This window comes from Podarcis liolepis, assembly GCF_965112155.1.
Source record: "Podarcis liolepis genome assembly, chromosome: 7".
Classification (NCBI taxonomy): Eukaryota; Metazoa; Chordata; class Lepidosauria; order Squamata; family Lacertidae; genus Podarcis; species Podarcis liolepis.
The window spans coordinates 57,303,910-57,318,946 of NC_139561.1; the positions used below are offsets into that span (position 1 = coordinate 57,303,910).

The window sequence follows — 15,037 nt, forward strand, 5'->3', positions numbered from 1 at the left end:
GCTTCCAGGCTGGTTTGACCCAAGACCATCGGCTCATTGGCACAATGGGGGAGGTTTGCCCAAGCGAAACACTTGCAAGGGTGCAAAGGATTCTGGGATGTACATCATCATTAATAAGTGACCCTCTCCTCCCTGTGACCATGTTCAGAAACAGGATGGAGTGACTCTCCTATGAGGAAAGGTTGCAGCATTTTTAGTTTACAGAAAAGGCAAGGAAGAGGCAACATGATAGAAGCTTATAAAATTATGCATGACATGGAGAATGTGGATAGAGAAAAGTTTTCACCACTCTCTCATAATGCTAGAACTTGTAAAGGTAAAGGTAAAGGGACCCCTGACCATTAGGTCCAGTCGCGGATGACTCTGGGGTTGCAGCGCTCATCTTACTCTATAGGCCGAGGAGCCGGCGTTTGTCCACAGACAGCTTCCGGGTCATGTGGCCAACATGACTAAGCTGCTTCTGGCAAACCAGAGCAGCGCACGGAAACACTGTTTACCTTCCTGCCGGAGTGGTACCTATTTATCTACTTGCACCTTGACGTGCTTTCGAACTGCTAGGTGGGCAGGAGCAGGGACCAAACAACAGGAGCTCACCCCGTCGCGGGGATTCGAATCGCCGACCTTCTGATTGGCAAGTCCTAGGCTCTGTGGTTTAGACCACAGCACCACCCGCGTCCCTTGAACTTGTAGAAATCCAATAAAGCTGAATGTTGGATGTTTCAGGACAGAGGAAAAGAAAGTACTTCTTCATGCAGTGCACTTAACCTGTGGAACTCAACTTAGATGGCTTTAAAATAGAATTAGTCAAGTAATTCATGGAAGAGAGGGCTATCAGTGGCTGCTAGCCATGGTGCCTATGTTCTGCCTCCACAGTAACGCTCCTGAATACCAGTTGCTGGAAACCACAGGAGCAGAGAGGGCTCTTGTGCAATGAACACAACAGTACCTCTGCACAGTCCCCATGTGTTTTGAAGGGGCCTACACAGGACCCTTGCCAGATTTATCATATTTGGTAGGTTATGAACAATGGAATCGGGGGCTCCTCTGTGCAAAATTACAGAATGTGGGCTCCTGGGGTGTATACTATGACTGCCAACAGAGTGATCTTTTCCCAGTTCCAGCAGTTCTGATAAATGACTAATCTCTTCCTTCTAATCTTCAAACACCCGAAATCTTCCTTCTCCATGTTGGAGAACAGCTGCCGGGGCTCCCTGCCTTTGTCCCCTGAGCAAGCCTAGATAAACATGCCTGACCTTTGCCCTCCCACCCAGGGCTCCTGCAGCTAAGAGGGGCCACCACAGCCCAACAATCTTGCAAACACCTCCCTCCCTGCCCAAACACACACATCCTCTGCTGTTTAGTAGCTTTCAACATTTCACATTAAGCATGCCATTGCTAGCCATTCCTGAAGCGTTTTTCAGTACGCAAAGTGCTCTGGAACTCTCATCTTATTTCCGTCAGGTAGGTAAGGCTGAGAAGAGTATGACATTCCCAAGGCTGTCAAGGTTTCCCATGCACAAAGCAAACAGACTCCATGAGGCCGAGCTGTGGTGGAGCTGCCACATGTGCAGATGTGTGCCAAAAGTGAGAGTGGGGGAGATGAGAGCCCGCCATTGCTTGTTTGCATCCGTTAATCAAAGCAAATGGATGCAGTTTTTAAGTGCTGAAAGGGAACCACAAGTGGGCATCTCCCTAAACCTCTCAAGATCCTGTAGGAATTTCCTGAGTAAAGTTAATGCCAGCGGGATGGCAAAATCACCCTACAAAGCATGCCATTTTCTTTACAGACCATGATCTCCTTTCCACAGAAATACAGGACCTTTTCATTTAATAAATGCACAACTGTCACTTATTTTTGGAATAGGACCAAGGCCTTTTCTCCCAAGGTAGCATTTTTGTAGCACTTAAAACTGCTGTTATTCCCCCCCCCCCAAACACAGATACTGTATAGTCCTTTACAAAAAAGACAATGTAAATGTTAGCATGGGCGCAACCAGGAATTTTGTGGGAGGGGGCAGAACACAATAGAGAGAACTTGAAGGCTTCTACAGGGGAGGGGGCAGAACCTTGAGTTCAATGCTTTTCAATAATATTTCTGGACCTGGGGGTGGCGGTTCCTAGAGCTATGTGCCAATGGTGGGCAGGGCCAGAGGTAGAAGTGGGCAGAGCTATAAATGTAACCTCCCACCCAAACAGTTGTCTAGTTTTTACACACACACACACACACACACACACACACCTCTACCCTCCATCCAGACAAACAAGAGGGATTATGGGAGTTCACAGACATATTTGAGCCAGGATAGCACCCCCTTATCCCACGGGTTCGGAGAGCAGACATTGCTTCCCCCTCCTGCCCTTTTAAAGAGAGGGGAAGCTCAGGGCAGGGAGAGGTGAGCTGAGGGTGTCTCAAGAGGGGCTTTGCAAATCCAGCCACACCCAGCTTGTGCCAGTTGCCTTCCTTGTTAAGCACCAACTCACCGCCTGCCTAAAGGCATGATGGTTTAAGCTGGTTAAATAAATCAAACAGGACAGGAGATGCTGACACATTGGTAAGTCTGCTCTGGAAATGCATCACCTGGGAAGGGCTGAGCTGCTTAATCCTTTTAGGACTTTCTAGGAGGAGAAGGAAGCAGCAGAAGGAAGTATTTGGTTCTGAGTGGCAGGGATGGCAGTTGCTTTTGTTTACATAAAAGGAACAAGACATTGAGGAAACTGAGCCAGGATCACGGGGGGGGGGGGTAATGTTTAGTATGGAAATGTAAGTGCAATATAACCAGGGCTGCACCCCCTTGCCTAGGATGATCAGTTGGAGAAGAAGGCAAGGCTTCTGTGCTGTTATTTGCTGCCTGGAAGCTGGAATTCCAGAAGGTGTGCCTTGCATTACAGGTATTTTTAACTCCACAATATTTGGGGCTTTTCAATTTAGAAAAAAATGTGAAGTTCAAAAGAAAAGGCAAAGCTGTTTCGTGCCCCAGATGCATTGATGGAGTGGCCCTGCATCCCTTCTCTCACCAGCAGCCCAGCCCACGCTGCCCATCACTGGCTTGGATGATGCCCACTGGCATGTGGCCCCAGACTGCCAACCTATCACCGCACGTGGCCCTCATGGGCAAAACGTTCCCCTGTCCTGCACTACTCAGTTGCTGCCTAACATAAGTGGGTTGTAACAGCATCTTTACTATAGAATCATAGACCTGCAGAGTTGGAAGGGACCAAAAAGATACATATTAAGATATGGATCCTGAAAGGCAATGTTTGGGAAACAGGTGGATCATGGGTCTGGAAAGGATAAGGACTACTATTAACCTAGCGATATCCTCTGTATTCTAGGGGACACAATCCAGAGCCTCTTGATCATCACTAGCTCAAAGAGGAGGAAGGAAGAGGCAGAAAAATCAGATCCTTGACCACTCTTGATCACTCAGCATGCTACAAGACAAGGTTTACTATGTTTTTATATGTTCTGTAAGCCGCCCAGAGTGGCTGGGGAAACTCAGCCAGATTGGCGGGGAATACTACTACTACTACTACTACTACTACTAGTGTTAGGGGGGGTATTTTGCCTGAGGTAGCAAAAAAATATGCCCCAAATCTCCTCACCTCTACATATTAGTGTTTCTGCTCCATTTGGGGGAGGGTGTGTGTGTGTGTCTTTTTGCCTTTTGGAAAGGATCCACCAGAGCCACAGAAATTGCGCCGCCCACAGCTCGTCCTAATTGTTTGCAGGCATGCCCATCTGCAGAGAGCTTTGCCCACATGAAAGGACCCCAGTGCTAGCAGCCAGACACCAAGCAGACATTGCAGGAGGGAGGAGGAGGACGGCAGGGGTCTACTCATTTTCAGGGGCGGGATGTCTGCTCATTTTCCACTGAGCCCTTCAGAGGCCCCCAGACTGCCTCCACCAAACTCCACAATGCCAGCTGCTCCTGTCCAAAGGGAACGCAAGAGGGAAGAGTTTTTGGGTTTCTATGCATTTCTGCAGCGCTGCAAGATTCCAGACATGCAAGGCCCATTGATGTGTTCCGCCATCGCTCAGTAGCAGAGCATCTGCTTGGCCTGCAGAAGTCGTAGGTTCGATTCCAGGCATCTTCACGTAGGGCTGGGAAAGACCCATTGGTGCTGCCAGTCAGTGTATGCAATACAGAGTGGGATAGACCAATGGTCTCGCTTGGTATAAGGCAACTTCCATGGCTCCTATTTAAATCAGCCCACTGTTTGGAACCATAAGGACGGTGCTGATAACACCACGGTTACAGGTTCAATCCCCCTATGGGACAGCATTGCAGGAGGTTGTACTAGATTAGCCTCAGGGATCCACGTTCCAGATCCACAATTCTATGATTCTATGACTGGAATCTTACTTAATTTTTAAGGCAAGGGCTGTAGCTTAGTGATGGAGTATCTGCCTTGCATGCCTTAAGTCCCAATTTCAATTCCTGCCATATTGAAGGACAGTTGAGAAAGACTCCCTGAAGAGCTGCTGCTGGTCAGTGTAGACAATACTGAACTACATGGTCAAATGATCTGACCCAGTATAAGGCAGCTTTCTATGTCACTCTCTGATTTCTGATTGCTGTGCATAGCCAAAGATGCAGGTCTGCTATTGAATGAGTAATACTGATAGATAACAGAACTCGGTTCTGCATTCCAATGCGCACGTGGTTTTTGGATAGATGGGACTTTGCACACCTAGCTGCTGATTATTTTCCCACCTAGCAAAAAGTAAATGGGCCATTAGGAAGGCTCAGTATCACTGCCGACAATAGCAGAAGAACAAGATCCATACCGGAAATCAAATCTAGCAGGTGACCTCAAGGCCTCTACCTTTCCCCAAGAGATACGGGGTGGGATGCTTCTCTGCTATGGGATCAAGAGACAAATGCAGGAAGGAAAGAAGGGAGGCATCATGTGGCAGGCAATTGCAGCGCAAGAGGGACCCTGGTTTGGCCGGTGCCCAAGTGCATAATGGCTAAACCAGCTGTGAGAACAAAGCATCTTTTCCCACAAGGAAGGAGTCCTTTTCCACAGCTACCCCCCCTCCCCCTCAACCAGCCCAGGCTTGGCAGCCCCCTTTGCTTATTCCTTTGTCCAAGATGCAAGCAAGATAGTGGGGTAGCAGAGATGGTGGAAACTCCTGGAGATTCTCTAGCTTTTGCAATATCGCAACAGGCAGACAAGAGACTAACACACAAAGGCTGAAACTGGTGTGTTTTAACACACAAGGATTGGGGTGGCGGTGGTGTTAGAATTGGCTACTAACCATGATGGCTATGCTCTGGCTTCACGACCAGAGGCAGTTATGCTTCTGAATGTCAGTTGCTGGAAACTGCAGAGGGGAGAGTGCTTTAGCATTTAGGACTGCTTGCAGGTTTCCCCACAGGCATCTGGTTGGTCGCTGTGAGAACAGGATGCTGGACTAGATGGGTCATGGGCCTGATCCAGCAGGATCTTCTTATGTTCTTAAAAGCTATCTGAAATATCATTTTTTTATATAGTTATCAAAGATAAGAGTTGGCCAGTCCTCTCATAATATAGCACCTGGCCACCCTATTATCGGGGCATCATATATACCTTATGCCAGCCTGGTGCCCTCCAGATGCTTTGGACTACAACTCCCATCAAGCCCAGCCAACACACATGGGGCTGATGAGAGTTGTAGTCCAAGGCATTTGGAGGGCACCAGGCTATTCATTTATTTGATATCTTACTTCTCTTTCTCCATATAGTCCCAGGGTAGGTTACAACAATATTAAAATCAGTTACCGGTAATTTAAACAATGTACAGTAAGAATAATAGCTTGGATCCTAATATTTATATGTATTGCAGATGCCAAAGGGTCCTACTATTTCTCTACTGTATATTTCAGATGCCAAAGGCCAGAGTAAAGAGGTACTCCTTCAGCATATGACGGAAACTAGAAGGTACCAGCCATACCTCTGTGGGGATGGAATTTCACAGCTTAGGGGCAGCCAGATAATTCCCTTTCCTGATCTTCATCTGCCAATAGTCTGAAGCAGCAGAAATACCATGATGGTCTCTGTTGATCTTAACACCCAAGGGGGTCTGTAGGGAAGGTTGGTGGAGCACAGAATAGCTATTTTAAAAAGGCATTACATATAGAATTCCTTTTTCTAAGCAGATTCTGTTTTGTTTTCAAGGAAAGCTTCTACTCCTTAGGGCTGCCTGAAAGTTTGTGGTCAATGCCTAGGAAAAGCCAAGCAGCCAGAGGACTCCCTGTCTATGCTTTGCAGGGCTCTTTCTCATCCCCTGACTAGCAACAATGCAGGTGGGAGAAATCAGAAAACAAATCTGAATAATTTATAAAGGTCACAAAATGCAGCTTTTTGTGGCACAGAATTCTAGTTACCAGCTGAGAAACTGAGGCAGGATTTGTGGGTCTCCCTGTTTCCACTGCCAGTGGAAGAACCCAAGCCATGCTCAGCAGCCATAGCCATAGGGCATCTGTGGCAGAGTGTGACTGACCCCTGAATGCATGGGTTCTTCAAATACTTCTGCGGGGGCTTCTGTGCATTTCATAGACTCCCCTCTGCAGAGCGCCTCTTGCTTCCAAGAGCTGAAATTAACTCAAGCTCCTGAAGGATTTGCAACCAGAGTGCAGCAGCCAACAGCTCTGCCAAGCTGGAAAAGTCCTTCAGGAAACCTTAATGGGAGGGTGCTGGAGAGTCTTAATTGGATAAGTACAAGGCATGGAGGATGGTCAGCCCACCGCTGTCAAGGCAGCCTAATTGCCTAAACCCAATGTATGTACCGCAACGAACAGGAATAAAGGAGGCAGGAACCTGCTGCTGGACATGGCTGCCGTGATGATGCTCTTGAGTCCTGCTATATCGGAGGGAGGGATGCTAGATGCTGCTGTTCTTCTTAGGTCCTGGTTGTGGACCTGGGGCACCTGGTTGGCCAGTGTGAGAACAGGATGCTGGACTAGATGGGCCATGGGCAACAGGCTGGTGCAATAGGCTCTTTTTATGTTCTTGCTGTTTTTATTTTTCATTGTGTTTTTTTATGGACCAACTGTTATTGCAACATTTTATGCAGAGCATTTTGGGAGCCCTTGGGCCACAGAACTGCATACAAGTATTCACAAATAAATACAGCACAATGTTTCAGAAGGAATTCGGAGAGGCACAGAGGAACAAAGACCAGCACCTCCTGCAATTTCTTCTCTGGCACAGCTAAAAATAGCATTTACGTACAGGAGTCCTCATCCAGAGGCTGATCTAGTGGCAGGTGCTCCAAGGGATTTTTTTTTTTATGTATGCCTTATCTATTGTATAGGTCAGGTTTTTTTGTCCTTATGTATAATTTATGCTCATGTGTTTTTGTTTTGCCACAGCCTGCATTGCATTTGAGTTGCCTTATTAATAAATTTGAATGTGATTGTCTGAGGTGCTGGGCTTAGAAAGTGCCTGTCACGAACTACCAGCACACAAATTTATTGTCTTATGTGACGGGGACAAAGTATGCATGAAAACACTGCACTGGAGTCTTAAAATGGGCAGAAAAACGGCAATAAAAATAGAATGTCAAGAGTTGAATAAATGACAAGCTGCTTATTGAGTTTGCGTCCACATATATATATATGTGGGGAGGCTAAATGATGTTGCATCGGGGTCATCCCACACTTTCCCACAGGTATCTGGTTGGCCACTGTGAGAACAGGATGCTGGACTAGAAGGGCCATTGGCTATTCTTATGTTCACCATCCAGTGCATCTTCATGTCACATTTCTTATCACATAAAGTCCAAACTTTTGGGGAGGTGACTCTGTTGCATAAGGCCTCCCAATCAATGCCAATTGTACAATCTGAATTTAGGAACATAGGAAGCTGCCTTATACCACATCAGATCATTGGCCCAACCAGCTCAGAAACATGGGTTTCTCCCAGCCTTACATGGAGATGCTGGGAATTGAATCTGGGGCCTTCTGAACGCAAACCAGATGCTCTACCACTCAGCTAAATTCTGTGACCAAAGATGCATCTGGTCCACCAACATAGTCACCAAGTCAGACCATTAGTTCATTCAGCTCAATACTGCTGACACTCATGGACTGCCTAAACCCTTATATCCCAGCTTGACCACTGAGATCACCTGCAGGAGCATTTCTGGTCCTTCTCAGAGTTGGTGAGGCTCGTTTGACAACAAGAAGAAACCAAACCCTGTCCTGTGGAACTCTCTGCCAAGGGAGATTCCGCAGACATCTTCTGCGCCAACTTTTAAACACTTGCTGAAAACTTTTCTATTCTGTCAGGTGTATGTAGGCAATTAAGAGTACGTCCCCCACAATGGTCTACTGATCTTTGCTTCTAGCTTTCTTGTTTTCAACTTTTCGTGCTTTTATTATATGGTTTTATCTTACTTTTACTGTTGTAAACCACTTTGATACATTTTGGTATATATATATATATATACATTTTGGTATATATAAATATAAACAAACAAACTGGCAGCAGCTCCAAACACTGAAGTCTCTCGCAGTGAACCTGGGACCTTCAGGCATACAAAACATCAGCTCCCATGTCTGTCTAACACTCTCAGGCATTTGGAACCAGAGCTGCAAAAATACCGAGACTTCAGCATCTGCTTCAGCCTCCCCACCAGAGCCACACATGAGTCACCCCTTTCCCTCCGACTTCAACTTTCCAAAAAGAAAAGTCCTTCTCCAGGGCTGTGGGCCGATTACACAACAAACCCCACAAGCCCCTATCTTCGGCTCAGATGCCGGGACAAGGCTGCAAGCGCCCCTGCCACTCACCCATTCACACTCCCCCGGCCTTGCCCGTCTGCTCTCCCATTGGCCGAGAGCGGCTTCTTTGGCTACATTCGTTCCCAGGCGCCAATCTCTCATTGGCCGGCGCCGTCCTCCCGCCCAACCATTGGCCGAGGAGAGTGACCACCTAGGGCGCTTCTCCCCATTGAGAAGCGCCGCCAGCCCTCCTCGCATTCCAAACGCCCCCCTCCCCGCATAGCTGGGCCGGCCCGGACAGGCGACGGCGCTTCCTCGCCCTCCCCAAGCGCTGCGCCTTGGAAACCTCTCCAAGCGCGCGGGCGGCTCTTCCCGGCTCCCTCCCCCCCCGCCCCGCTGCAGAGAAAGACAGGGGGCTACTTTTTCTGGGGGGGAGGGAGAGAAGCGACCTCTCCGCAAAAGCCCACCCGCGAGCGCAGCGTCGAGGCTTGCCGAGGATGCATATGGAGGATGACCGCGCCTCCCCTCCCCGCCTCCCTTCCCGCCAGAACGAGGAAAGTGGGGGTGCCTGTCCTCCCCGCCCCGCTTTCAGGCGCCCCATTCCGATCCCCGACTTGTCCCTCACCTCGACGGCCCCCGATGGCGCCTCGGCTCGGGCGCGCGCTTTCCGTCCGCCTTGCTGCCGTGGCTCGGATTGCCGCTGCCGTCGCGGCTGGAGGAGAGGGAGAACTTTTTAGTCTCCTCCCCTTCGGAGTTGAAGGAAAGACGGGGGGAGACGGAGGGGGCTTGGCGTTGTCTGGGAAGGCTGAGCCAGGAGCAGGTAGAAGGCGAGGGAAGGGGCGCCTTCACACATGACGCTGCGGCAGGGTCGAGTTCTTCTGTTTAAATAAAAGAGGGGGCTTCCAGATTAATTTTTTGGGGTAGGGGGAGGGACTGACTTTGCAAATAGGTCGTTGGCAACCGTTTCTTTTCTTCTTACTTCACTGGTGCTTCGCTGGCGGGTATTTACAGTATTGTAGAATGGGTGCTCCTCAGGTCTGGAGATTTTTCAAAGTGCCGACAAGATTGCCAGCCTCTTGGGGTAGTCTTCACATTTCGGATATCTTAGCAACCAGTTTATAACACCAAACTATCTGGGACGTGAAGAAGGCCATGCTCAGGGGAGTTCGTGTAAAAGAAAATGTTTTAAAAAAACAACTCCAAACAAGAAATTTCTTTGCTATTACCGGAATATGAGAGGACTGTCAACTGAAACGTACAAAATAATAGAAAAAAAGGAGAAGGAAGTTGACTATGGAAATTAACTGGGTTTTTTTTTTAAAAAAAGTTTGGTGGGGAATTAAATACACTTCAAAATATATTTGCATAGTGTTTGTTTCATTCTATTTCTTCCTTTATACATCTTCCTGTCCAAATGCTGTTCAAATTAAAAACTTCTTATGTGTATGACCATGGGCATAGGGGGGGGCAGCTGCCTCCCCAGTCAAGTAAAACAATAGAAGTACTTAACTAACTGGCCAATCACATTGGTTCTGCCCCCCCCCCACAAAAATATTTGCTATGCCCATAGTGACTATCTCACTATATGAGGAGGACCAAAGATACTTAGATAACAAAATCACTTCAGAGGAGGTAAAAAGAGTGATCTAAAGCTTGTGCACCTTGGAATGCTATTCCCAAGCACTTCTGCCACCCTCACTTAAGAGGAAGCCCTGATGGTGTGGAAGAGGAGTCACTTCTGGGTAACCTGTGTGTGGGACCAAGCTGCAGGGACTTGTGGCACACCAGATGCTTAAGCCAAGCTGAAAGCAATCTCAGGCATGCCTACTCAGGAGTAAGCACCATTGATTTCAAAGGGGGATGGCTTCAGGTAAATGTATAGCATTGCAGCAACAGCTGTGTGCACATCATACAGTTAAAACACATGGCTTCCCCCAAATAATCCTGGGAGGGAATCCTGGGGTAAACTACAGGTCCCAGGATATAAATGTAAAAACAAATATTTATTTGGGTAATGTCCAGCCACTACTGATACCGGTGGGACATGGTTTAACCATAGCTATGTTTTCAGTTTCTGCTCCAGGTTTGGAGGGTCTTTGGGCAAGACAGATTGCAATGGGGGAAGAAAACGTAAGAGGAGCCTGGTGGGTCAGGCCAGTGGCTCCTCTAGTTCGTTCAACATCCAACCAGCATCACAGGTTGCCTCTGGGAAACCTGCAAGCAGGACCCAAACACGAGAGGATTCTTGCCTCCTGGGCTTTGCAGCAACTGGGATTCAGAAGCATTGCTGCCTCCAAATGTGAAGGCAGAGCATAGCCATCAAGGTTACAAGAAGGGGCATGTCCAGGGGGCTCTTGTCCATGGGACCCCAGGTGTGGTTTGCACCCTCACAGCTAGGCTGGCCCAGTTTTGCTGGATCGTGCCAATAATACACAATGTAGCACTCTCTATTTCTCATTCATATGTATATGTGTGTGTTACACACACACACTGTATATATATATGTCTAGCAGCTGCTTGGCCAGGCAACATCATTCCAAGAGAGCGATGCTTTTGTCATTAACAAGAGAAGATTTATGAACTGTATTTGGCAGTGTTCTAGGGATTGTGTGTGTACTCTGCAGTTACAGCATTTTTCTGGAATGCCATTATGGAAATAAAACTCCTATATGGAACGGTTGAAAGAGCTGAGTATGTTTAGCCTGGAGGAGAGGGGATTAAGAGGGAGACATGGTAGCAGCCTTTAAATATCTGGAGGGCTTTTCTCACGCAAACAATGGAGCGGGCTGCTTCTCTGGAGAGCTGGGCTAGAACCAATGGGCGGAAATGGCCAGGGAAAGCAGGTTGTAGTTAAACTTGAGGAGAAACGTCCCAACCGTGAGGGTTGGTTGAAAGTGGAACAGTCCTATGCCTGTGCGTTTTGGGAAGTGATGGGCTGCCCTTCACTGGAAGCATATAAGCAGAAGTTGGACGGCTACTTGTCCTGGTGCTGTAATTGTAAGGTTCCTGTGCTGAGCAGTGGGTTGGACTAAGAGAAATCCCATATGACTTTTCCAAGAAAAACTACCTGCCCAGCTGTCTACTTCCAAGCAGTGATGGCTGGTGCCCATTCGGGCAGGTGGGGTGGAAAGCAGGGAGACCAACATATGAGGGAGCTGGGGTCAGTGACAGGCAGAGCCAACTAATTTTGCTTTATCCCCTTTTCCCTGCTGAGTTTTACAAAGACAGAGACTAAGGAGGAAGCTGAAAGCCAAGGCCTGAAAACCCCTGGACTGGTTGTAAGTACCAAGGCAGGCAGGTGGGGGCCGGCTGCTCCCCCCCATTTTAATAGTGTCACCCATAGTTTGCAAGACGACAGTGCTCTGTTTTGCTGTAGTTAAAGGTAAAGGGATCCCTGACCATTAGGTCCAGTCGTGGCCAACTCTGGGGTTGCGGCGCTCATCTCGCTTTATTGGCCGAGGGAGCCGGCGTACAGCTTCCGGGTCATGTAGCCAGCATGACTAAGTCGCTTCTGGCAAACCAGAGCAGCGCATGGAAACACCGTTTACCTTCCCGCTGGAGTGGTACCTATTTATCTACTTGCACTTCGATGTTCTTTTGAACTGCTAGGTTGGCAGGAGCAGGGACTGAGCAACAGGAGCTCACCCTGTCACGGGGATTCGAACCGCCGACCTTCTGATTGGCAAGTCCTAGGCTCTGTGGTTTAACCCACAGTGCCACCCGTGAGCAAAAGGAGGAAAGCCTCAACTTTGGGGTTGAGCACATGTACATTGAACATGAAGTCCCAACCTCTGAGATTCAGTTCATAGGAAGCATCGCTGATTCTCTCAGCAAGTTTCAGTAATGTTTGTCCAGTATGCAGAACGGAGAGGCAATTGTATCAACAGATAACTATTTTGGGTGTCTCGCCCAGTCCCTGCTGACTGTTCCTCTGGCTGCTCTCACTGCTTCACGATCTGCAAGAGAATACTCAAATTAGTTGTGTCATTTCTGCATTTCTATTATAGGGACCTAGGAAGCCAAGTCAGAACTACCAGTCTACCTAGTTCACATTGTCCACTCTAGCATTTCCCAATTCCATTTCTTTTGGACTGCAACACCAGTCAGCCCTGGCCAGCACAGGCGTTGTAGTCCAAACCACCTGGAGGACACCAAGTTGGGGGAGGCTGCTCTACACTCATGGGCCTTTTGTCCCACCCCCTGACTAGCAAAATCAGACTTGCGCAGAATAGAAATAAACAAACTTGTTCAGTTGCACAGTTTTATATTCCAGTGGCAGATGCTTCCCCCCCTTACTATAAAATTTATTCCAGTGAGACATAGTTGTGTATTCTCATATTGTACCTTATATATATGTATTTCATTACTAATCTGTTATTCGTTGGTTTGTGGCTTATTTTGCATGTTTTATTGAGGGACCTCCTCCTTTGGTTTCAGAGTTGGCAAACATGAGCTCAACTGCATGTGCTTACACATGTGGCCTTGCGGAGGTTGCATTTCATTCCTCCTTCATAGACGAGTGTGACTTTGCCCTATCAATAATTCACTGCAGGTCAAAAGACAAGTTTTCTTTTTCTTATAAAGGCTGGCTCCTCTTTTCCTGCAACACACAGAACTCACATAACCCTGCAAAAACTGCTGGGAAAACTACTCCATGTCTTGCTCTTTTTGGGGGGGTGATATTTATCTCTTAAGTTTCTCCTACTTTTGGCAACGGTCTCCGTCACTTACTGAACATTTGTCCTGGTTGCATAAGGCTTGTGGCCAGTTAGACAACAGCTACTTCTGGAGCGCTGATTCTGACTGGTTTGCTGGGAAGTTCGGCATTGGTGGGGATGTATTTACCTTATATAAAGCTTTCAAACCTTGGCTAGAGATCAGTTAGGAAGTGCTTAAAGACCCCAGTGTGTGTATTGATCTGTAGCATTTTATAACAAAGTACAGCTACAAATGCATCTTGAATACCATTATGTGAACACAAATTACAAAATAGCACTGGAAATGCAGTGTGTGCATAGGGAATGGGTGTTTGAATGCCACTTTAGTTAGCTCTGTCAGGCATTGGTTCTAGTTCCACCCAGGGACTCAGCTAGTAAAGGTAAAGGGACCCCTGACCATTAGGTCCAGTCGTGACCAACTCTGGGGTTGCGGCGCTCATCTCACTTAACTGGCCGAGGGAGCCGGCGTACCGCTTCCGGGTCATGCGGCCAGCATGACTAAGCTTCTTCTGGTTTGCCAGAGTAGTGCACGGAAACGGCGTTTACCTTCCTGCCAGAGCGGTACCTATTTATCTACTTGCACTTTGATGTGCTTTCGAACTGCTATGTTGGCAGGAGCAGGAACCAAGCAACGGGAGCTCACCCCATCGCGGGGATTCGAACCGCCGACCTTCTGATCAGCAAGTCCTAGGCTCTGTGGTTTAACCGTCAGCGCCACCCGCGTCCCACCTGGGACTCAGCTATACAGCTGCAAATAAAACGTTTTCAGTGTGTTTTAAGTGCAATATACAATGTGACACTAGATGGCGATGGTGAGCCTTATGGAAAATTCAATGCATTTTTTAATAAAGCATTTTCAGCATGGCTTTTATATGTGTGTAGATTCCACCCCAGTGTTAGTCTCCCTGCCTTCCGCCCAATGGGCCTCCACTAGTTGTAAACCAGGATAACTCTCCAGCAACTTATGAGGTAGTGCTGCTGAACAGCGTGAAGCCAGCACAGAGCCAGCCGTCCTCAGCTTGGTTGTCCACTGGAAAAGCCACAGAGCTCAGGTCCTAGAGCAGCATCCCAATGATCTGGAACAACCACAGAGCAGGTTTGGCCTCTGCACCAAGTGCCAGGCATGTGTGTGCAGGAATGCCTCCTTTCCTCACTTTTTCTTCTTCCACAGGAATGGTGTTTTGTGGTGGCAAGGTATGGCAGGCATCAGGGGATGCAGAAGAGGGTGGCTAGTATTCTTCATGTAGTCCCATATTGTCTTCTGCGATCAGCAGCAGCAACCCTCCAGGGTCAGGTCTTTTCCATCACCTGCCTGCCAACTCCTTCTCCTTATGGGAGATGCTTCCAGTGACTAAATCTGGGATCATGTTGTTCTGCCTCCAAGCCCTGCTCTCTCCCATGGTCTGGCAGGGCAGCAGGAGCTGAGGTCAGTGTAACAACTCAAAATTCAGAAGTGAACAATACCTCCTGGTTGCCTTGTGTGCTATTCCTGCTATTCTTTTCAAGGGAAGGCTCAGAGAAGTGAAGATATGTCTGTGGGCCGAGTTGGGAGGAGCTCTCCAGCTGCTGGCAGATGTTCCTTTATGCCTCTGCCTCCAAGCCGTGTTT

At 48.0% G+C, this 15,037-nt stretch overlaps 1 protein-coding gene across 2 annotated transcripts in view; it reads right to left on the reverse strand.

Annotated features, from left to right (window-relative positions):
• Nucleotides 1-10,010, reverse strand: part of CCDC102A (coiled-coil domain containing 102A) — a 37,389-nt gene extending 27,379 nt beyond the window's left edge. For both annotated transcript variants that reach the window (XR_014528130.1, XM_083511477.1), the window contains exon 1: nucleotides 9,337-10,010. The gene's annotated coding sequence lies outside the window, so the exon portion shown is untranslated. The remainder of the gene's footprint in view (nucleotides 1-9,336) is intronic.
• Nucleotides 10,011-15,037: the final 5,027 nt, after the last annotated feature.